Source organism: Scyliorhinus torazame, unplaced genomic scaffold, assembly GCF_047496885.1.
Source record: "Scyliorhinus torazame isolate Kashiwa2021f unplaced genomic scaffold, sScyTor2.1 scaffold_363, whole genome shotgun sequence".
Lineage (NCBI taxonomy): Eukaryota > Metazoa > Chordata > Chondrichthyes > Carcharhiniformes > Scyliorhinidae > Scyliorhinus > Scyliorhinus torazame.
Window position 1 is genome coordinate 57,816 of NW_027308090.1, and position 23,055 is coordinate 80,870.

Consider the following 23,055-nt stretch of genomic DNA (forward strand, 5'->3'; position numbering starts at 1 on the left):
CTGAATGGGCCTCCTCCTGTTCCTGTGTAACAGGCTGGAGAGGGGCTGAATGGGCCTCCTCCTGTTCCTGTGTAACAGGCTGGAGAGGGGCTGAATGGGGCCTCCTCCTGTTCCTGTGTAACAGGCTGGAGAGGGGCTGAATGGGCCTCCTCCTGTTCCTGGTAACAGGCTGGAGAGGGGCTGAATGGGCCTCCTCCTGTTCTGGGTAACAGGCTGGAGAGGGGCTGAATGGGCCTCCTCCTGTTCCTGTGTAACAGGCTGGAGAGGGGCTGAATGCGGCCTCCTCCTGTTCCTTGGGAGGGGGTGCGGTGGGGGGGAGTGCGGTGGTGGGGGTGGGGGGGGGGTGGGGGGGGTGCGGTGGTGGGGGTGGGGGGTGCGGTGGGGGAGGGGGGTGCGGCGGGGGGTAGGGTGGGGGTGTGCGGTGGGGGTGGGGGGTGCGGTGGGGGGGGAGGGGTGCGGTGGGGTTGGGGGGTGCGGTGGGGTTGGGGGGTGGCGGTGGGGTTGGGGGGTGCGGTGGGGGTTGGGGGGTGCGGTGGGGGTGGGGGGGTGCGGTGGGGGTGGGGGGTGCGGTGGGGGTGGGGGGTGCGGGGGGGGGAGGGGTGCGGTGGGGGTGGGGGGTGCGGTGGGGGGGGAGGGGGTGCGGTGGGGGTGGGGGGTGGGGGGGAGGGGGTGCGGTGGGGGTGGGGGGGGTGGGGTGGGGGTGTGTGTGGTGGGGAGGGGGGGGTGCGGTGGGGGGTGGGGGGTGCGGTGGGGGTGGGGGGGTGGGGGTGGGGGTGGGGGGGTGGGGGGGAGGGGTGCGGTGGGGTTGGGGGGTGCGGTGGGTGGTGGGGGGGTGCGGTGGGGGTGGGGGGTGCGGTGGGGGTGGGGGGGTGCGGTGCGGGTGGGGGGGTGGGGGGGGGTGCGGTGGGGGGAGGGGGGGTGCGGTGGGGGAGGGGGGGTGCGGTGGGGGAGGGGGGGTGCGGTGGGGGTGGGGGGTGCGGTGGGGGTGGGGGGTGCGGTGGGGGTGGGGGGTGGCGGGGGGAGGGGGGTGCGGTGGGGGTGGGGGGTGCGGTGGGGGGTGGGGGGTGCGGTGGGGGTGGGGGGTGCGGTGGGGGTGGGGGGGTGCGGTGCGGGTGGGGGGGTGGGGGGGGGTGCGGTGGGGGAGGGGGGGTGCGGTGGGGGAGGGGGGGTTGCGGTGGGGAGGGGGGTGCGGTGGGGTGGGGGTGCGGTGGGGGGTGGGGGGTGCGGTGGGGGGTGGGGGGTGCGGTGGGGGTGGGGGGTGCGGTGGGGGTGGGGGGTGCGGTGGGGTGGGGGGTGCGGGGGGAGGGGGGTGCGGTGGGGTGGGGGGTGCGGTGGGGGTGGGGGGTGCGGTGGGGGTGGGGGGTGCGGTGGGGGTGGGGGGTGCGGTGGGGGTGGGGGGTGCGGTTGGGGAGGGGGGGTGCGGGGGGGAGGGGGTGGTGCGGTGGGGGGTGGGGGGTGCGGGTGGGGGTGGGGGGGGTTGAGGGGGGGAGGGGTCAGTCTGACTGCGTGCCGGCCGCCTCGAGTGACCGTTCGCTCCGTTTGTTCCCCCTCAGGTGAAGTTGCTGCAGGGACTGGGGCTGCAGTCGACACTGATCACGGACGGCTCCACTCCCATCAACCTCTTCTCCACCGCCAGGGGCATGCTGGGCTTGCCGCTGGCCCTCTCGGACCGGGCAGGGGAGCGAGTGAACGAGAGACGGGGAGGGAGAGATTCCATTGTGCCCCGGAGCGATGATGCTGCCCTCGGACTATCCCGGCTGCGTTACCTGTCTTTAGTATTCCAGAGTGCCTTGCTGCTGTCCCAGGACCCCCGACCCAGAGGTGACCGGGGTTGGTTGTTGGATGGGCCGAATGTCACCGTGCTGATGTGGGGGGGGGTCTTCCTCTGCCAGGTTTTCCTTTTCTCCAAATGCATTTTGACTTTTTTTTTCTGCTGTTTATCGGAATGCTGTCCTCCTGGAAGAGACGCTCGAATAAATTTACTCACGCAATGGATTTAACCTGTGTCCGTTCTGTTAATCCCACCTCCATCTCACTCGCCCCTCACATCAATCACACCCCCACCCCTAGTGGGGAACGGGTCCCCCCCCACGGGCACCGACTCTCCCCGGGGTACGGGTCCCCCCCACGGGCACCGACTCTCCCCCCACGGGCACCGACTCTCCCCCCACGGGCACCGACTCTCCCCAGGGTACGGGTCCCCCTCCCACGGGCACCGACTCTCCCCGGGGTACGGGTCCCCCCCACGGGCACCGACTCTCCCCCGCCAACGGGCACCGACTCTCCCCGCCACGGGCAGCGACTCTCCTCGGGGTACGGGTCCCCCCCCCCCCCCCCACGGGCACCGACTCTCCCCGGGGTACGGGTCCCCCCCACGGGCACCGACTCTCCCCGCCACGGGCAGCGACTCTCCCCGCCATGGGCAGCGACTCTCCCCGGGGTACGGGTCCCCCCCCACGGGCACCGACTCTCCCCGGGGTACGGGTCCCCCCCCACGGGCACTGACTCTCCCTGGGGTACGGGTTCCCCCCCCACGGACACCGACTCTCCCCAGGGTACAGCCCCCCAATCGATGAACAAAGATATATCGAAAACACACACAATCTTCTGTGAAAATCACAAATTAAAAAGTTAAAGATTAAATCTAACCTTCGGGTCCCAGTTAGGCCAAGGCAGCAATGCCCACCCCCCACCGCAGAGCGAACCGCCAGTGTGCCTGACACCCCCAACGTGCCACTGGACATGGCTCTCGGACCACCCGGAGAATCCCCGATATTGTGTGGAAACGGAAACCACAGAAGCTGCCGGGACCAAACCGTGTGGGGGGGATGAGCTTGGGGCATGGACAACAATCACACTTGTCCTCCAGGTTTGGGAATGACCCATTCGGCCTCGCCCTGGTCGACCGCGTCCTGTGGGACACTTTGAACTGTGTTAAACTCAGCCGGATTGACCCTGTAGAGGGACCTCCCATCTCGCCCTCGCCTCATCCGATGGAGGCGAGAGCTGGGGAGAGAATATAGCCACGTTGGCCTGAGGTGGACCCCTCGCCCGGTTGAGCCCAGGATGAACCCTCCCCAGCAAGCAGGAGGCTGGGATAAAGGAATGGGGAAACGGGGTCAGTAATCGGAGCAGGCCGAGAGGAGGTGACACATGAGCGAGCGTTGGGGTGAAACACTCGCTCTGACCCACACTCCGTTTACAATCAGAGAAGGTAGCAGGTGTATTGCACACCTTCGTTCTGCCGTCTCTGCAGGGAGTCGGTCTGTAATGCACAGAAGTAGGTTGTCTACATAAAGTGATACGCGATGCTCAACTCCATCCGACAAATGTCCCTCCATTGATCAGAGACCCTCAAACGCTATCGAGAGAGGCTCGTTAGCCAAGGTGAGGAGAAGAGGGATAGAATGTCTCGTTTCCCTACCCAAGGGACAGTAACCCTAGCACAGTGTTTGTGTGAGCAAATCCAGGCGGCAAATTTCGGGTAAAATCCAAATCTCCCGAGAATCCTGAATAGATCATCCCAATCCGCCCGCCCTGCACATCTTTGGTAAGCGATCCGCTTTTCAATCCCGAGCCCAAAAGTGAAGAGATCCGCCCAAGCTGGCCACCCAGCCAAGTCGGATAACGCAGGAAGCAACCCCTCCCCTCCCCGACATTTTGTAATAATACAAAAAGATGACCGATCCCTCAAGCCCCAATTAACAAAACGCCGCTAATTATCCATTCTAAACTCACTTTCACAAATAGCTTGTGCAGAGTTGCAGCGAACTGTCTATCATTGGTCCTGTTAGCTAACCCCCTCATTAGCAGGGAGACTCCCCACTAGAAAATACAATAAAACCTTGTCTGATTTACAAAGCCGCAATAACAAACCCGACAGCAACAATAAAAAAGCAGAATAGAACGATACACCGCCGACCAACAAAGTCTGATTGTGGGCCAGGGTTTAGAAAACTCCAAAATATATCGTGGAGTTCACCTGACCTACAACTGTTTATTGATTTCGGTTACGAGGAACACAAGGGCTTGACTTTCAGCTGTTACTCCACATGGGCCTTAAGCACTTTTAATAAAAAATAAAGTTTATTCTACAAATTTAGTTAACATCTACATAAACACAGTAATCGTTTTTATCAACTACCAACTTAAAACCCCCACACAGCTACAGTATATGTATAACCCTTAATAAAGTCCCCCTTTAACTGTTCCAATTTAATAACAAGATCCCATGAACCAAAAAACACTTTTTACCAAAACAGCAGGTAACTGTAATCATTGGGCTTCTTCCTCGGAATAAAATTGAAAATAGATCGAGAGGCCAAAATAGTCTGTAGCAGCCAAATGTGAAAACGGTGCCCAAATTAAGTTTTAGAACAAAGCGGGCAGCCTCCTATGATAAATCAGAAAGGCCATCTTTCTCCTGGAGTGACTCCGAGTCGAGCCCGTTTCTGTACGATGGTTGTTATTCCATTGAAGGCAGCTCCTCTTTTCCCCAGTTTCAGAGATTTTTTGTCCCTTGCCTGCTCCAGTGACTCTCAGGCACCAGATTTGTAAGTGAAACTGAACAACTGTTTATTTCTAACAAAAATAGAGATAAGACGTGCAATAATTATACTGGAATAACGGCCAACTAATCTACTATTTCCCCCCCCCCCTTTTTACCGTCCCACCCTCTACCCAAACACACACAAGACAGACACACGCAGAGGGAGGGAGAGGGATAAAATGATGGGGAATAAAATGGGAAAAGAGAGATGACATGAAAATCGCTTATTGTCACAAGTAGGCTTCAAATGAACTTACTGTGATAAGCCCCTAGTCGCCACATTCCGGCATGTTCGGGAATTGCTGCTGGCCTGCCTTGGTCTGCTTTCAAAGCCAGCGATTTAGCCCTGTGCTAAACCAGCTCCTAGTGTCCTTGTTTCTGATATTGAAATCGTTGTAACTGCCTATTGTAACTCCCTGGAGTGTTTGAGGTCACAGTTGGATTCCTAGCGAGGATCTTCTGGCTAGTGCATTTAGTCAGAACTCTCAGGCTGTCAGATTTCCTCTGGGGGAGTCATTTCCACTTTTATTAACCTGGACCTTCACCCAAAAGAACAGCCACAGGCTTGCTTAATTCTTCTTTGTTTCCAACTTCACCAGGATGAATAACCGAGATAAGAGTAGAATTCTCCACATGAGAGTTTAAAGGTTTTTTTTTAAACAACTGACCCAGACTGCAGCTGCTGCTGTACTGGATCTGCCTGCAGTTCAATCTGGCTGTGTAAAGAGCTAGGCCTTGAGACACACTCCATCAGGTAAGAGAGGGAGATCAAGTCTTTGACCATCCAGCTTTTGATCAAACTGAAACTAAACTTGGAAAGAGCCTGAGAGAGAAAGGAACCTTCCAGAACAGTCAGCATCAACTAAGAGCTCAGCAATGTAAACAGTTCATTGGCCGCCAGCCAAGTCCATCAAGGTGAGTCATCACTGAGGTCAGACCGAACAGCACATACTGCTGGAGATTCTTTTTTTTTTACATTAAAGGTAAAGTCCATCTTTAAGGTACAGGCAAATATTTGTCCATTTACAAAATTTGAAAAAGTTGAACGAGTGGAATAACAGGTAAAACAAGGAACAGGCCGGGATCAACAGGAGCTTCCATACAGCTGGAAAACAAGTTTTCTAGTGAGAGCCTCCATGTGCAGGGGATTCTGGGACAAAGTGGAGTGGGACAGACCATTCCCATTGGCGTGAGGATTGGAAACAAAGAACGGAGGGAGTGTAATCTGTGTCAAGAGGAGAGGGGGATTAACCATTCAATTGGATGGTGGATCAGGAAGAGGGTGGAACACAGTTTGAAGGACAATAATAATAATAATTATTATTATTGTCACAAGTAGGCTTACATTAACACTGCAATGAAGTTACTGTGCAAAGCCCCTCGTCGCCACATTCCGGCGCCTGTTCGGGTACACAGGGAGAATTCAGAATGTCCAATTCACCTAACAGCACGTCTTTCGGGAGGAAACCGGAGCGCCCGGAGGAAACCCACGCAGGCACGGGGAGAACATGCAGACTCCGCACAGATAGTGACCCAAGCCGGGAATCGAACCTGGGACCCTGGCGAAAGGATTGGGGGTGGCCGCTACCACAAGAGACAGTGTGGTGGTGGGAGTGATGGTGCTGATGCTGGGGATGGTGATGGGGATGGTGATGGTGATGATGGGGATGGTGATGATGATGGGGATGGTGATGATGATGGGGATGGTGATGATGATGGGGATGGGGATGATGGGGATGGTGGTGATGATGGGGATGGTGATGATGATGGGGATGGTGATGATGATGGGGATGGGGATGATGGGGATGGTGGTGATGATGGGGATGGGGTTGATGGGGATGGTGGTGATGATGGGGATGGTGATGATGATGGGGATGGGGTTGATGGGGATGGTGGTGATGATGGGGATGGTGATGATGATGGGGATGGGGTTGATGGGGATGGTGGTGATGATGGGGATGGTGATGATGGGGATGGTGATGGGGATGGTGATGATGGGGATGGTGATGATGATGGGAATGGTGATGATGGTAGTGGTGATGATGATGGGGGTGATGGTTATGGGGATGATGGGGTGGCGGTGATGATGGGAATGATGTTGGTGATGATGATGGTGATGATGGGGATGATGATGATGATGGGGATGATGATGATGATGTGGATGGTGCTGATAATGGTGAAGATGATTATGGTGATGATGATGGGGGTGATGGTTATGGGGATGATGGGGTGGTGGCGATGGTGGGAATGATGTTGGTGATGGTGATGATGGGGATGGTGATGGTGATGATGGGGATGGTGATGATGATGATGGGGATGATGGTGATGGGGATGATGATGGGGGTGATGGTTATGGGGATGATGGGGTGGCGGTGATGATGGGAATGATGTTGGTGATGGTGATGATGGGGATGGTGATGGTGATGATGGGGATGGTGATGATGATGATGGGGTTGATGGTGATGGGGATGATGATGGGGGTGATGGTTATGGGGATGATGGGGTGGCGGTGATGATGGGAATGATGTTGGTGATGATGATGGTGATGATGGGGATGGGGATGATGATGATGATGGGGATGGTGATGGTGATGATGGGGATGGTGATGATGATGATGGGGATGATGGTGATGGGGATGATGATGGGGGTGATGGTTATGGGGATGATGGGGTGGCGGTGATGATGGGAATGATGTTGGTGATGGTGATGATGGGGATGGTGATGGTGATGATGGGGATGGGGATGATGATGATGATGGGGATGGTGATGATGGTGGTGGTGATGATGATGATGTGGATGGTGCTGATAATGGTGAAGATGATTATGGTGATGATGATGGGGGTGATGGGGATGGCGGGGATGATAATGGTGAAGATGATTATGGTGATGATGATGGGGGTGATGGTTATGGGGATGATGGGGTGGCGGTGATGATGGGAATGATGTTGGTGATGATGATGGTGATGATGGTGGTGGTGATGATGATGATGTGGATGGTGCTGATAATGGTGAAGATGATTATGGTGATGATGATGGGGGTGATGGTTATGGGGATGATGGGGTGGTGGCGATGATGGGAATGATGTTGGTGATGATGATGATGGGGTGATGGTGATGGTGAGGGAGAAGGGAAAGAAGGGAGAACGAGATGAAGGAGGAGAAGCAGAAGGAGGAGTACGAGGAGTGTAAAGATCAAGATGAAGAGGGAGAAGATCATCATCCTTTGACGTGAGGGAATTGTGATATCAATGGGGGACTGTGACCTCATCCTTGAATGCCTCTGTGAGGTCAGGGACCGGGGGGGGGGGCGGGTGTGAGGGGGGGGAGGGGGGAGGGCAGGAGAGCTACCATTGCCCCGTTCCCCCATCCTCATGCTCAGCGCTGAGAGGCGACAATGTGGAGGGAATCCACTATCTGTGGGATCCTGCTGTGCACCGTGGTAGCAGCTGTCCCGTCAGGTATGATGTGATTAACAGGAAGCGGAGGAAGGGGGTGTGAGTAGACAGTCCATCGTCCACCATACCAATAGCTAGCTGTGTCCAGTCACCGACGGTCAGTCTGTGTCCACTCACAGACGGTCAGTCTCTGTCCGGTCACCGACGGTCAGTCTCTGTCCAGTCACCGACGGTCAGTCTGTGTCCAGTCACCGACGGTCAGTCTGTGTCCACTCACTGACGGTCAGTCTGTGTCCAGTCACCGACGGTCAGTCTGTGTCCAGTCACCGACGGTCAGTCCGTGTCCACTCACTGACGGTCAGTCTCTGTCCAGTCACCGACGGTCAGTCTCTGTCCGGTCACCGACGGTCAGTCTGTGTCCGGTCACCGACGGTCAGTCTCTGTCCAGCCACCGACGGTCAGTCTCTGTCCACTCACCGACGGTCAGTCCGTGTCCACTCACCGACGGTCAGTCCGTGTCCAGCCACCGACGGTCAGTCTCTGTCCACTCACCGACGGTCAGTCCGTGTCCACTCACCGATGGTCAGTCCGAGTCCACTCACCGACGGTCAGTCCCTGTCCACTCACCGACGGTCAGTCCCTGTCCACTCACCGATGGTCAGTCTGTGTCCGGTCACCGACGGTCAGTCTGTGTCCGGTCACCGACGGTCAGTCTGTGTCCGGTCACCGACGGTCAGTCTGTGTCCGGTCACCGATGGTCAGTCGGTGTCCGGTCACCGACGGTCAGTCCGTGTCCACTCACCGACGGTCAGTCTGTGTCCACTCACCGACGGTCAGTCCGTGTCCGCTCACCGACGGTCAGTCTCTGTCCACTCACCGACGGTCAGTCCCTGTCCACTCACCGACGGTCAGTCTGTGTCCACTCACCGATGGTCAGTCTCTGTCCGGTCACCGACGGTCAGTCTCTGTCCGGTCACCGACGGTCAGTCTCTGTCCGGTCACCGACGGTCAGTCTGTGTCCGGTCACCGACGGTCAGTCCGTGTCCACTCACCGACGGTCAGTCTCTGTCCGGTCACCGACGGTCAGTCTCTGTCCGGTCACCGACGGTCAGTCTCTGTCCACTCACCGACGGTCAGTCCGTGTCCACTCACCGACGGTCAGTCTCTGTCCGGTCACCGATGGTCAGTCTGTGTCCGGTCACCGACGGTCAGTCCGTGTCCACTCACCGACGGTCAGTCCGTGTCCACTCACCGACGGTCAGTCTGCGTCCACTCACCGACGGTCAGTCTCTGTCCAGTCACCGACGGTCAGTCCCTGTCCACTCACTGACGGTCAGTCCCTGTCCACTCACCGATGGTCAGTCTCTGTCCACTCACCGACGGTCAGTCTCTGTCCAGCCACCGACGGTCAGTCTCTGTCCACTCACCGACGGTCAGTCTCTGTCCAGTCACCGACGGTCAGTCCCTGTCCACTCACCGACGGTCAGTCCCTGTCCACTCACCGATGGTCAGTCTCTGTCCAGTCACCGACGGTCAGTCTGTGTCCACTCACCGACGGTCAGTCTCTCTCCAGTCACCGACGGTCAGTCCGTGTCCGGTCACCGACGGTCAGTCCGTGTCCACTCACCGACGGTCAGTCCGTGTCCACTCACCGACGGTCAGTCCGTGTCCACTCACCGACGGTCAGTCCGTGTCCACTCACCGACGGTCAGTCCGTGTCCACTCACCGACGGTCAGTCTCTGTCCACTCACCGACGGTCAGTCCGTGTCCACTCACCGACGGTCAGTCCGTGTCCACTCACCGACGGTCAGTCTCTGTCCAGTCACCGACGGTCAGTCTGTGTCCACTCACCGACGGTCAGTCTCTGTCCAGTCACCGACGGTCAGTCCGTGTCCACTCACCGACGGTCAGTCCGTGTCCACTCACCGACGGTCAGTCCGTGTCCACTCACCGACGGTCAGTCTCTGTCCACTCACCGACGGTCAGTCTCTGTCCGGTCACCGATGGTCAGTCTGTGTCCACTCACCGACGGTCAGTCTCTGTCCACTCACCGTCGGTCAGTCTCTGTCCGGTCACCGATGGTCAGTCTGTGTCCACTCACCGACGGTCAGTCACTGTCCACTCACCGATGGTCAGTCTCTGTCCGGTCACCGACGGTCAGTCCGTGTCCGGTCACCGACGGTCAGTCCGTGTCCAGTCACCGACGGTCAGTCCGTGTCCAGTCACCGACGGTCAGTCCGTGTCCGGTCACCGACGGTCAGTCTCTGTCCGGTCACCGACGGTCAGTCCGTGTCCGGTCACCGACGGTCAGTCCGTGTCCAGTCACCGACGGTCAGTCCGTGTCCGGTCACCGACGGTCAGTCCGTGTCCAGTCACCGACGGTCAGTCTCTGTCTGGTCACCGACGGTCAGTCCGTGTCCGGTCACCGACGGTCAGTCCGTGTCCAGTCACCGACGGTCAGTCCGTGTCCGGTCACCGACGGTCAGTCCGTGTCCAGTCACCGACGGTCAGTCTCTGTCCGGTCACCGACGGTCAGTCTCTGTCTGGTCACCGACGGTCAGTCCGTGTCCGGTCACCGACGGTCAGTCCGTGTCCAGTCACCGACGGTCAGTCCGTGTCCAGTCACCGAAGGTCAGTCCCTGTCCGGTCACCGACGGTCAGTCCCTGTCCGGTCACCGACGGTCAGTCTCTGTCCGGTCACCGACGGTCAGTCCGTGTCCACTCACCGACGGTCAGTCTCTGTCCACTCACCGACGGTCAGTCCGTATCCACTCACCGACGGTCAGTCCGTGTCCACTCACCGACGGTCAGTCTCTGTCCACTCACCGATGGTCAGTCCGTGTCCAGTCACCTACAGTCCGTCCGTGTCCACTCATCGACGGTCAGTCCGTGTCCAGTCACCGACGGTCAGTCCGTGTTCGGTCACCGATGGTCAGTCCGTGTCCACTCACCGACGGTCAGTCCCTGTCCAGTCACCGACGGTCAGTCTCTGTCCAGTCACCGACGGTCAGTCCGTGTCCACTCACCGACGGTCAGTCCGTGTCCACTCACCGACGGTCAGTCTCTGTCCACTCACCGACGGTCAGTCTGTGTCCAGTCACCGACGGTCAGTCTCTGTCCGGTCACCGACGGTCAGTCTCTGTCCAGTCACCGACGGTCAGTCTGTGTCCACTCACCGACGGTCAGTCCCTGTCCGGTCACCGACGGTCAGTCTGTGTCCAGTCACCGACGGTCAGTCTGTGTCCAGTCACCGACGGTCAGTCTCTGTCCGGTCACCGACGGTCAGTCTCTGTCCAGTCACCGATGGTCAGTCCGTGTCCACTCACCGACGGTCAGTCCCTGTCCGGTCACCGACGGTCAGTCCCTGTCCACTCACCGACGGTCAGTCTCTGTCCACTCACCGACGGTCAGTCCGTGTCCGGTCACCGACGGTCAGTCCGTGTCCAGTCACCGACGGTCAGTCCGTGTCCAGTCACCGACGGTCAGTCCGTGTCCAGTCACCGACGGTCAGTCCCTGTCCACTCACCGACGGTCAGTCCCTGTCCACTCACCGACGGTCAGTCCCTGTCCACTCACCGACGGTCAGTCCCTGTCCGGTCACCGACGGTCAGTCCGTGTCCGGTCACCGACGGTCAGTCCGTGTCCGGTCACCGACGGTCAGTCCGTGTCCGGTCACCGACGGTCAGTCCGTGTCCGGTCACCGACGGTCAGTCCGTGTCCACTCACCGACGGTCAGTCCGTGTCCAGTCACCGACGGTCAGTCTGTGTCCACTCACCGACGGTCAGTCCGTGTCCAGTCACCGACGGTCAGTCCGTGTCCAGTCACCGACGGTCAGTCTCTGTCCAGTCACAGACGGTCAGTCTCTGTCCAGTCACCGACGGTCAGTCTCTGTCCAGTCACCGACGGTCAGTCCCTGTCCACTCACCGACGGTCAGTCCCTGTCCACTCACCGACGGTCAGTCCGTGTCCACTCACCGACGGTCAGTCCGTGTCCACTCACCGACGGTCAGTCAGTGTCCACTCACCGACGGTCAGTCCGTGTCCACTCACCGACGGTCAGTCCGTGTCCACTCACCGACGGTCAGTCCGTGTCCACTCACCGACGGTCAGTCCGTGTCCACTCACCGACGGTCAGTCTGTGTCCACTCACCGACGGTCAGTCTGTGTCCACTCACCGACGGTCAGTCTGTGTCCACTCACCTACGGTCAGTCTGTGTCCAGTCACCGACGGTCAGTCTGTGTCCAGTCACCGACGGTCAGTCTCTGTCCAGTCACCGACGGTCAGTCTCTGTCCAGTCACAGACGGTCAGTCCGTGTCCACTCACCGACGGTCAGTCCGTGTCCACTCACCGACGGTCAGTCTCTGTCCACTCACCGACGGTCAGTCCCTTTCCACTCACCGACGGTCAGTCTGTGTCCACTCACCGACGGTCAGTCCGTGTCCACTCACCGACGGTCAGTCCCTTTCCACTCACCGACGGTCAGTCTGTGTCCAGTCACCGACGGTCAGTCTCTGTCCACTCACCGACGGTCAGTCTCTGTCCACTCACCGACGGTCAGTCCGTGTCCAGTCACCGACGGTCAGTCTCTGTCCGGTCACCGACGGTCAGTCCGTGTCCAGTCACCGACGGTCAGTCTGTGTCCACTCACCGACGGTCAGTCTCTGTCCACTCACCGACGGTCAGTCCGTGTCCGGTCACCGACGGTCAGTCTGTGTCCAGTCACCGACGGTCAGTCTCTGTCCGGTCACCGACGGTCAGTCTCTGTCCAGTCACCGATGGTCAGTCCGTGTCCACTCACCGACGGTCAGTCCCTGTCCGGTCACCGACGGTCAGTCCCTGTCCACTCACCGACGGTCAGTCTCTGTCCACTCACCGACGGTCAGTCCGTGTCCGGTCACCGACGGTCAGTCCGTGTCCAGTCACCGACGGTCAGTCCGTGTCCAGTCACCGACGGTCAGTCCGTGTCCAGTCACCGACGGTCAGTCCGTGTCCAGTCACCGACGGTCAGTCCCTGTCCACTCACCGACGGTCAGTCCCTGTCCGGTCACCGACGGTCAGTCCGTGTCCGGTCACCGACGGTCAGTCCGTGTCCGGTCACCGACGGTCAGTCCGTGTCCGGTCACCGACGGTCAGTCCGTGTCCACTCACCGACGGTCAGTCCGTGTCCAGTCACCGACGGTCAGTCTGTGTCCACTCACCGACGGTCAGTCCGTGTCCACTCACCGACGGTCAGTCCGTGTCCAGTCACTGACGGTCAGTCTCTGTCCAGTCACAGACGGTCAGTCTCTGTCCAGTCACAGACGGTCAGTCTCTGTCCAGTCACCGACGGTCAGTCTCTGTCCAGTCACCGACGGTCAGTCTCTGTCCAGTCACCGACGGTCAGTCCCTGTCCACTCACCGACGGTCAGTCCCTGTCCACTCACCGACGGTCAGTCCGTGTCCACTCACCGACGGTCAGTCCGTGTCCACTCACCGACGGTCAGTCCGTGTCCACTCACCGACGGTCAGTCCGTGTCCACTCACCGACGGTCAGTCTGTGTCCACTCACCGACGGTCAGTCTGTGTCCAGTCACCTACGGTCAGTCTGTGTCCAGTCACCGACGGTCAGTCTGTGTCCAGTCACCGACGGTCAGTCTCTGTCCAGTCACCGATGGTCAGTCTCTGTCCAGTCACCGACGGTCAGTCCGTGTCCACTCACCGACGGTCAGTCCGTGTCCACTCACCGACGGTCAGTCCCTGTCCACTCACCGACGGTCAGTCCCTTTCCACTCACCGACGGTCAGTCTGTGTCCACTCACCGACGGTCAGTCCGTGTCCACTCACCGACGGTCAGTCCCTTTCCACTCACCGACGGTCAGTCTGTGTCCAGTCACCGACGGTCAGTCTGTGTCCAGTCACCGACGGTCAGTCTCTGTCCACTCACCGACGGTCAGTCCGTGTCCAGTCACCGACGGTCAGTCTCTGTCCGGTCACCGACGGTCAGTCCGTGTCCAGTCACCGACGGTCAGTCTGTGTCCACTCACCGACGGTCAGTCTCTGTCCACTCACCGACGGTCAGTCCGTGTCCGGTCACCGACGGTCAGTCTCTGTCCACTCACCGACGGTCAGTCTCTGTCCACTCACCGACGGTCAGTCTCTGTCCGGTCACCGATGTTCAGTCCGTGTCCACTCACCGACGGTCAGTCCGCGTCCGGTCACCGACGGTCAGTCTCTGTCCACTCACCGACGGTCAGTCTCTGTCCACTCACCGACGGTCAGTCTCTGTCCACTCACCGACGGTCAGTCTGTGTACGGTCACCGACGGTCAGACCCTGTCCACTCACCGACGGTCAGTCTCTGTCCACTCACCGACGGTCAGTCCGTGTCCACTCACCGACGGTCAGTCCGTGTCCACTCACCGACGGTCAGTCCGTGTCCACTCACCGACGGTCAGTCCGTGTCCCCTCACCGACGGTCAGTCTGTGTCCACTCACCGACGGTCAGTCTCTGTCCACTCACCGACGGTCAGTCTCTGTCCAGTCACCGACGGTCAGTCTCTGTCCACTCACCGACGGTCAGTCCGTGTCCAGCCACCGACGGTCAGTCCGTGTCCATTCACCGACGGTCAGTCCGTGTCCATTCACCGACGGTCAGTCTCTGTCCACTCACCGACGGTCAGTCTGTGTCCAGTCACCGACGGTCAGTCCGTGTCCAGTCACCGACAGTCAGTCTCTGTCCACTCACCGATGGTCAGTCCGTGTCCACTCACCGACGGTCAGTCCGTGTCCACTCACCGACGGTCAGTCTCTGTCCACTCACCGACGGTCAGTCTCTGTCCACTCACCGACGGTCAGTCCGTGTCCACTCACCGACGGTCAGTCTCTGTCCACTCACCGACGGTCAGTCTCTGTCCACTCACCGACGGTCAGTCTCTGTCCGGTCACCGACGGTCAGTCCGTGTCCACTCACCGACGGTCAGTCCCTGTCCACTCACCGACGGTCAGTCCGTGTCCACTCACCGACGGTCAGTCTCTGTCCACTCACCGACGGTCAGTCTCTGTCCGGTCACCGACGGTCAGTCCGTGTCCAGTCACCGACGGTCAGTCCGTGTCCACTCACCGACGGTCAGTCTCTGTCCACTCACCGACGGTCAGTCTCTGTCCGGTCACCGACGGTCAGTCTCTGTCCGGTCACCGATGTTCAGTCCGTGTCCACTCACCGACGGTCAGTCCGTGTCCACTCACCGACGGTCAGTCCCTGTCCACTCACCGACGGTCAGTCCGTGTCCACTCACCGACGGTCAGTCCCTGTCCACTCACCGACGGTCAGTCCGTGTCCACTCACCGACGGTCAGTCCGTGTCCACTCACCGACGGTCAGTCCGTGTCCACTCACCGACGGTCAGTCTCTGTCCTGTCACCGACGGTCAGTCTGTGTCCACTCACCGACGGTCAGTCTGTGTCCACTCACCGACGGTCAGTCTGTGTCCACTCACCGACGGTCAGTCTCTGTCCACTCACCGACGGTCAGTCTCTGTCCAGTCACCGACGGTCAGTCTCTGTCCACTCACCGACGGTCAGTCTGTGTCCAGCCACCGACGGTCAGTCCGTGTCCACTCACCGACGGTCAGTCTCTGTCCACTCACCGATGGTCAGTCTCTGTCCACTCACCGACGGTCAGTCCGTGTCCACTCACCGGCGGTCAGTCTCTGTCCACTCACCGACGGTCAGTCTCTGTCCACTCACCGACGGTCAGTCTCTGTCCGGTCACCGATGGTCAGTCCCTGTCCACTCACCGACGGTCAGTCCGTGTCCACTCACCGACGGTCAGTCCGTGTCCACTCACCGACGGTCAGTCTCTGTCCACTCACCGACGGTCAGTCTGTGTCCAGTCACCGACGGTCAGTCTGTGTCCAGTCACCGACGGTCAGTCTGTGTCCAGTCACCGACGGTCAGTCCGTGTCCAGTCACCGACAGTCAGTCTCTGTCCACTCACCGACGGTCAGTCTCTGTCCACTCACCGACGGTCAGTCTCTGTCCACTCACCGACGGTCAGTCTCTGTCCGGTCACCGACGGTCAGTCCGTGTCCACTCACCGACGGTCAGTCTCTGTCCGGTCACCGACGGTCAGTCCGTGTCCACTCACCGACGGTCAGTCCCTGTCCACTCACCGACGGTCAGTCCCTGTCCACTCACCGACGGTCAGTCCGTGTCCAGTCACCGACGGTCAGTCCGTGTCCACTCACCGACGGTCAGTCTGTGTCCACTCACCGACGGTCAGTCCGTGTCCACTCACCGACGGTCAGTCTCTGTCCGGTCACCGACGGTCAGTCCGTGTCCAGTCACCGACGGTCAGTCCGTGTCCAGTCACCGACGGTCAGTCTCTGTCCACTCACCGACGGTCAGTCTGTGTCCGGTCACCGACGGTCAGTCTCTGTCCACTCACCGACGGTCAGTCTCTGTCCGGTCACCGACGGTCAGTCTCTGTCCACTCACCGACAGTCAGTCTCTGTCCACTCACCGACGGTCAGTCTCTGTCCAGTCACCGACGGTCAGTCTCTGTCCGGTCACCGACGGTCAGTCTCTGTCCACTCACCGACGGTCAGTCCGTGTCCACTCACCGACGGTCAGTCTCTGTCCGGTCACCGACGGTCAGTCTCTGTCCGGTCACCGACGGTCAGTCCGTGTCCACTCACCGACGGTCAGTCCGTGTCCGGTCACCGACGGTCAGTCCGTGTCCGGTCACCGACGGTCAGTCTCTGTCCACTCACCGACAGTCAGTCTCTGTCCACTCACCGACGGTCAGTCTCTGTCCACTCACCGACGGTCAGTCTGTGTCCGGTCACCGACGGTCAGTCCGTGTCCAGTCACCGACGGTCAGTCCGTGTCCGGTCACCGACGGTCAGTCTCTGTCCACTCACCGACGGTCAGTCCGTGTCCACTCACCGACGGTCAGTCTCTGTCCGGTCACCGACGGTCAGTCCGTGTCCACTCACCGACGGTCAGTCCGTGTCCGGTCACCAACGGTCAGTCCGTGTCCACTCACCGACGGTCAGTCCGTGTCCACTCACCGACGGTCAGTCTGTGTCCACTCACCGACGGTCAGTCCGTGTCCACTCACCGACGGTCAGTCCGTGTCCACTCACCGACGGTCAGTCCGTGTCCACTCACCGACGGTCAGTCTGTGTCCACTCACCGACGGTCAGTCCGTGTCCACTCACCGACGGTCAGTCTCTGTCCACTCACCGACGGTCAGTCTGTGTCCACTCACCGACGGTCAGTCTCTGTCCACTCACCGACAGTCAGTCTCTGTCCACTCACCGACGGTCAGTCTCTGTCCACTCACCGACGGTCAGTCTGTGTCCGATCACCGACGGTCAGTCCGTGTCCAGTCACCGACGGTCAGTCCGTGTCCGGTCACCGACGGTCAGTCTCTGTCCACTCACCGACGGTCAGTCCGTGTCCACTCACCGACGGTCAGTCTCTGTCCACTCACCGACGGTCAGTCTCTGTCCAGTCACCGACGGTCAGTCCGTGTCCACTCACCGACGGTCAGTCTCTGTCCGGTCACCGACGGTCAGTCTCTGTCCGGTCACCGACGGTCAGTCTCTGTCCAGTCACCGACGGTCAGTCCGTGTCCGGTCACCGACGGTCAGTCCGTGTCCGGTCACCGACGGTCAGTCCGTGTCCGGTCACCGACGGTCAGTCCGTGTCCACTCACCGACGGTCAGTCCGTGTCCAGTCACCGACGGTCAGTCCGTGTCCAGTCACCGACGGTCAGTCTCTGTCCAGTCACCGACGGTCAGTCTCTGTCCAGTCACCGACGGTCAGTCTCTGTCCAGTCACCGACGGTCAGTCTCTGTCCACTCACTGACGGTCAGTCCCTGTCCACTCACCGACGGTCAGTCCGTGTCCACTCACCGACGGTCAGTCCCTGTCCACTCACCGACGGTCAGTCCGTGTCCACTCACCGACGGTCAGTCCGTGTCCAGTCACCGACGGTCAGTCCCTGTCCGGTCACCGACGGTCAGTCAGTGTCCAGTCACCGACGGTCAGTCCGTGTCCACTCACCGACGGTCAGTCTCTGTCCGGTCACCGACGGTCAGTCCGTGTCCACTCACCGACGGTCAGTCCGTGTCCACTCACCGACGGTCAGTCCGTGTCCGGTCACCGACGGTCAGTCCGTGTCCGGTCACCGACGGTCAGTCTCTGTCCGGTCACCGACGGTCAGTCTCTGTCCAGTCACCGACGGTCAGTCCGTGTCCACTCACCGACGGTCAGTCCCTGTCCACTCACCGACGGTCAGTCCGTGTCCACTCACCGACGGTCAGTCCCTGTCCACTCACCGACGGTCAGTCCGTGTCCACTCACCGACGGTCAGTCCGTGTCCACTCACCGACGGTCAGTCCCTGTCCGGTCACCGACGGTCAGTCTGTGTCCACTCATCGACGGTCAGTCCCTGTCCACTCACCGACGGTCAGTCAGTGTCCAGTCACCGACGGTCAGTCCGTGTCCACTCACCGACGGTCAGTCTCTGTCCGGTCACCGACGGTCAGTCCGTGTCCACTCACCGACGGTCAGTCTCTGTCCACTCACCGATGGTCAGTCTCTGTCCACTCACCGACGGTCAGTCTCTGTCCACTCACCGACGGTCAGTCCGTGTCCACTCACCGACGGTCAGTCTCTGTCCACTCACCGACGGTCAGACCCTGTCCAGTCACCGACGGTCAGTCCCTGTCCACTCACTGACGGTCAGTCCGTGTCCAGTGGGCGACCGACAGTCTGTGTCCAGTGATGGAAATCCAGATGACCGCTCTCTCTCTCTCTCTCTCTGCATCCACCCAGGTCCCCGTCTCGAGCCGAATCCAGTGGGCAGTTGGTGGGATTACGGTGACACAGATATCAAGAAAATCGTGCAGACATACAACTGGATTCATGAGAAACCCGATCTCCCGGAAAGTGAGTGACCATTCGACCTTTACCCTTCCTCCACTGCTGATCCACTAGACGCAGCCCATCACTGGACAGTGATCAGGAGCAGGAACCCTGGCTGATTTCCCCTCTCTCTCTAACCCAGGGATCACTGGACAGTGATCAGGAGCAGGAACCCTGGCTGATTTCCCCTCTCTCTCTAACCCAGGGATCACTGGACAGTGATCAGGAGCAGGAACCCTGGCTGATTTCCTCTCTCTCTCTCTAACCCAGGGATCACTGGACAGTGATCAGGAGCAGGAACCCTGGCTGATTTCCCCTCTCTCTCTCTAACCCAGTGACCACTGGACAGTGATCAGGAGCAGGAACCCTGGCTGATTTCCCCTCTCTCTCTAACCCAGGGATCACTGGACAGTGATCAGGAGCAGGAACCCTGGCTGATTTCCCCTCTCTCTCTAACCCAGGGATCATTGGACAGTGATCAGGAGCAGGAACCCTGGCTGATTTCCCCTCTCTCTCTCTAACCCAGGGATCACTGGACAGTGATCGGGAGCAGGAACCCTGGCTGATTTCCCCTCTCTCTCTAAACCAGGGATCACTGGACAGTGATCAGGAGCAGGAACCCTGGCTGATTTCCCCTCTCTCTCTAACCCAGGGATCACTGGACAGTGATCAGGAGCAGGAACCCTGGCTGATTTCCACTCTCTCTCTCTCTAACCCAGGGATCACTCGACAGTGATCAGGAGCAGGAACCCTGGCTGATTTCCCCTCTCTCTCTCTAACCCAGGGATCACTGGACAGTGATCAGGAGCAGGAACCCTGGCTGATTTCCCCTCTCTCTCTAACCCAGGGATCACTGGACAGTGATCAGGAGCAGGAACCCCGGCTGATTTCCCCTCTCTCTCTAACCCAGGGATCACTGGACAGTGATCAGGAGCAGGAACCCTGGCTGATTTCACCCCTCTCTCTCTAACCCAGGGATCACTGGACAGTGATCAGGAGCAGGAACCCTGGCTGATTTCCCCTCTCTCTCTCTCACCCAGGGATCACTGGACAGTGATCAGGGGCAGGAACCCTGGCTGATTTCCCCTCTCTCTCTCTAACCCAGGGATCACTCGACAGTGATCAGGAGCAGGAACCCTGGCTGATTTCCCCTCTCTCTCTAACCCAGGGATCACTGGACAGTGATCAGGAGCAGGAACCCCGGCTGATTTCCCCTCTCTCTCTAACCCAGGGATCACTGGACAGTGAACAGGTGCAGGAACCCTGGCTGATTTCCCCTCTCTCTCTCTAACCCAGGGATCACTGGACAGTGATCAGGAGCAGGAACCCTGGCTGATTTCCCCTCTCCCCCTGTAACCCCGGGATCACTGGACAGTGATGAGGAGCAGGAACCCTGGCTGATTTCCCCTCTCTCTCTCTAACCCAGGGATCACTGGACAGTGATCAGGAGCAGGAACCCTGGCTGATTTCCCCTCTCTCTCTAACCCAGGGATCAGTGGACAGTGATCAGGAGCAGGAACCCTGGCTGATTTCCCCTCTCTCTCTAACCCAGGGATCACTGGACAGTGATCAGGAGCAGGAACCCTGGCTGATTTCCTCTCTCTCTCTCTCTAACCCAGGGATCACTGGACAGTGATCAGTAACAGGAACCCTGGCTGATTTCCCCTCTCTCTCTAACCCAGGGATCACTGGACAGGCATCAGGAGCAGTAACCCTGGCTGATTTCCCCTCTCTCTCTCGAACCCAGGGATCACTGGACAGTGATCAGGAGCAGGAACCCTGGCTGATTTCCTCTCTCTCTCTAACCCAGGGATCACTGGACAGTGATCAGGAGCAGGAACCCTGGCTGATTTCCCCCTCTCTCTCTCTAACCCAGGGATCACTGGACAGTGATCAGGAGCAGGAACCCTGGCTGATTTCCCCTCTCTCTCTAACCCAGGGATCACTGGACAGTGATCAGGAGCAGGAACCCTGGCTGATTTCCACTCTCTCTCTCTCTAACCCAGGGATCACTCGACAGTGATCAGGAGCAGGAACCCTGGCTGATTTCCCCTCTCTCTCTCTAACCCAGGGATCACTGGACAGTGATCAGGAGCAGGAACCCTGGCTGATTTCCCCTCTCTCTCTAACCCAGGGATCACTGGACAGTGATCAGGAGCAGGAACCCCGGCTGATTTCCCCTCTCTCTCTAACCCAGGGATCACTGGACAGTGATCAGGAGCAGGAACCCTGGCTGATTTCACCCCTCTCTCTCTAACCCAGGGATCACTGGACAGTGATCAGGAGCAGGAACCCTGGCTGATTTCCCCTCTCTCTCTCTCACCCAGGGATCACTGGACAGTGATCAGGGGCAGGAACCCTGGCTGATTTCCCCTCTCTCTCTCTAACCCAGGGATCACTCGACAGTGATCAGGAGCAGGAACCCTGGCTGATTTCCCCTCTCTCTCTAACCCAGGGATCACTGGACAGTGATCAGGAGCAGGAACCCCGGCTGATTTCCCCTCTCTCTCTAACCCAGGGATCACTGGACAGTGAACAGGTGCAGGAACCCTGGCTGATTTCCCCTCTCTCTCTCTAACCCAGGGATCACTGGACAGTGATCAGGAGCAGGAACCCTGGCTGATTTCCCCTCTCCCCCTGTAACCCCGGGATCACTGGACAGTGATGAGGAGCAGGAACCCTGGCTGATTTCCCCTCTCTCTCTCTAACCCAGGGATCACTGGACAGTGATCAGGAGCAGGAACCCTGGCTGATTTCCCCTCTCTCTCTAACCCAGGGATCAGTGGACAGTGATCAGGAGCAGGAACCCTGGCTGATTTCCCCTCTCTCTCTAACCCAGGGATCACTGGACAGTGATCAGGAGCAGGAACCCTGGCTGATTTCCTCTCTCTCTCTCTCTAACCCAGGGATCACTGGACAGTGATCAGTAACAGGAACCCTGGCTGATTTCCCCTCTCTCTCTAACCCAGGGATCACTGGACAGGCATCAGGAGCAGTAACCCTGGCTGATTTCCCCTCTCTCTCTCGAACCCAGGGATCACTGGACAGTGATCAGGAGCAGGAACCCTGGCTGATTTCCTCTCTCTCTCTAACCCAGGGATCACTGGACAGTGATCAGGAGCAGGAACCCTGGCTGATTTCCCCCTCTCTCTCTCTAACCCAGGGATCACTGGACAGTGATCAGGAGCAGGAACCCTGGCTGATTTCCCCTCTCTCTCTAACCCAGGGATCACTGGACAGTGATCAGGAGCAGGAACCCTGGCTGATTTCCCCTCTCTCTCTCTAACCCAGGGATCACTGGACACTGATCAGGAGCAGGAACTCTGGCTGATTTTCCCCTCTCTCTCTCTAACCCAGGGATCACTGGACAGTGATCAGGAGCAGGAATCCTGGCTGATTTCCCCTCTCTCTCTAACCCAGGGATCACTGGACAGTGATCAGGAGCAGGAACCATGGCTGATTTCCCCTCTCTCTCTCTATCCCAGGGATCACTGGACAATGATCAGGAGCAGGAACCCTGGCTGATTTCCCCTCTCTCTCTAACCCAGGGATCACTGGACAGTGATCAGGAGCAGGAACCCTGGCTGATTTCCCCTCTCTCTCTAACCCAGGGATCACTGGACAGTGATCAGGAGCAGGAACCCTGGCTGATTTCCCCTCTCTCTCTCTAACCCAGGGATCACTGGACACTGATCAGGAGCAGGAACCCTGGCTGATTTCCCCTCTCTCTCTCTAACCCCGGGATCACTGGGCAGTGATCAGGAGCAGGAACCCTGGCTGATTTCCTCTCTCTCTCTAACCCAGGGATCACTGGACAGTGATCAGGAGCAGGAACACTGGCTGATTTCCCCTCTCTCTCTAACCCATGGATCACTATAGTTTTACATTGTCTCTTTCAGATACACTCGATGGTTTGACAAGGCGCATTTTGGCAGGGGCATTTTGTCTACTTTTCATTCTCATGTTGCTGTTTATTTGCTGTTGTCGGTGAGTGTGCGAGAGTGTGGGGTACATCAGTGTTACAGCGAAGGGTGTGGGGTATATCAGTGTTACAGCGAAGGGTGTGGGGTATATCAGAGTGTAACAGTGAGGGGTGTGGGGTATATCAGTGTTACAGTGAGGGGTGTGGGGTATATCAGTGTTACAGTGAGGTGTGTGGGGTATATCAGTGTTACAGTGAGGGGTGTGGGGTATA

The 23,055-nt window shown here is 58.9% G+C and overlaps 1 long non-coding RNA gene across 1 annotated transcript; it reads left to right on the forward strand.

Annotated features, from left to right (window-relative positions):
* The first annotated feature begins 7,939 nt into the window (after window positions 1-7,939).
* On the forward strand, window positions 7,940-22,845 carry LOC140406211 (uncharacterized). Its single transcript, XR_011939085.1, has 3 exons — window positions 7,940-8,007; window positions 18,771-18,884; window positions 22,760-22,845. It is a non-coding gene; the product is annotated as an uncharacterized lncRNA (long non-coding RNA).
* Window positions 22,846-23,055: the final 210 nt, after the last annotated feature.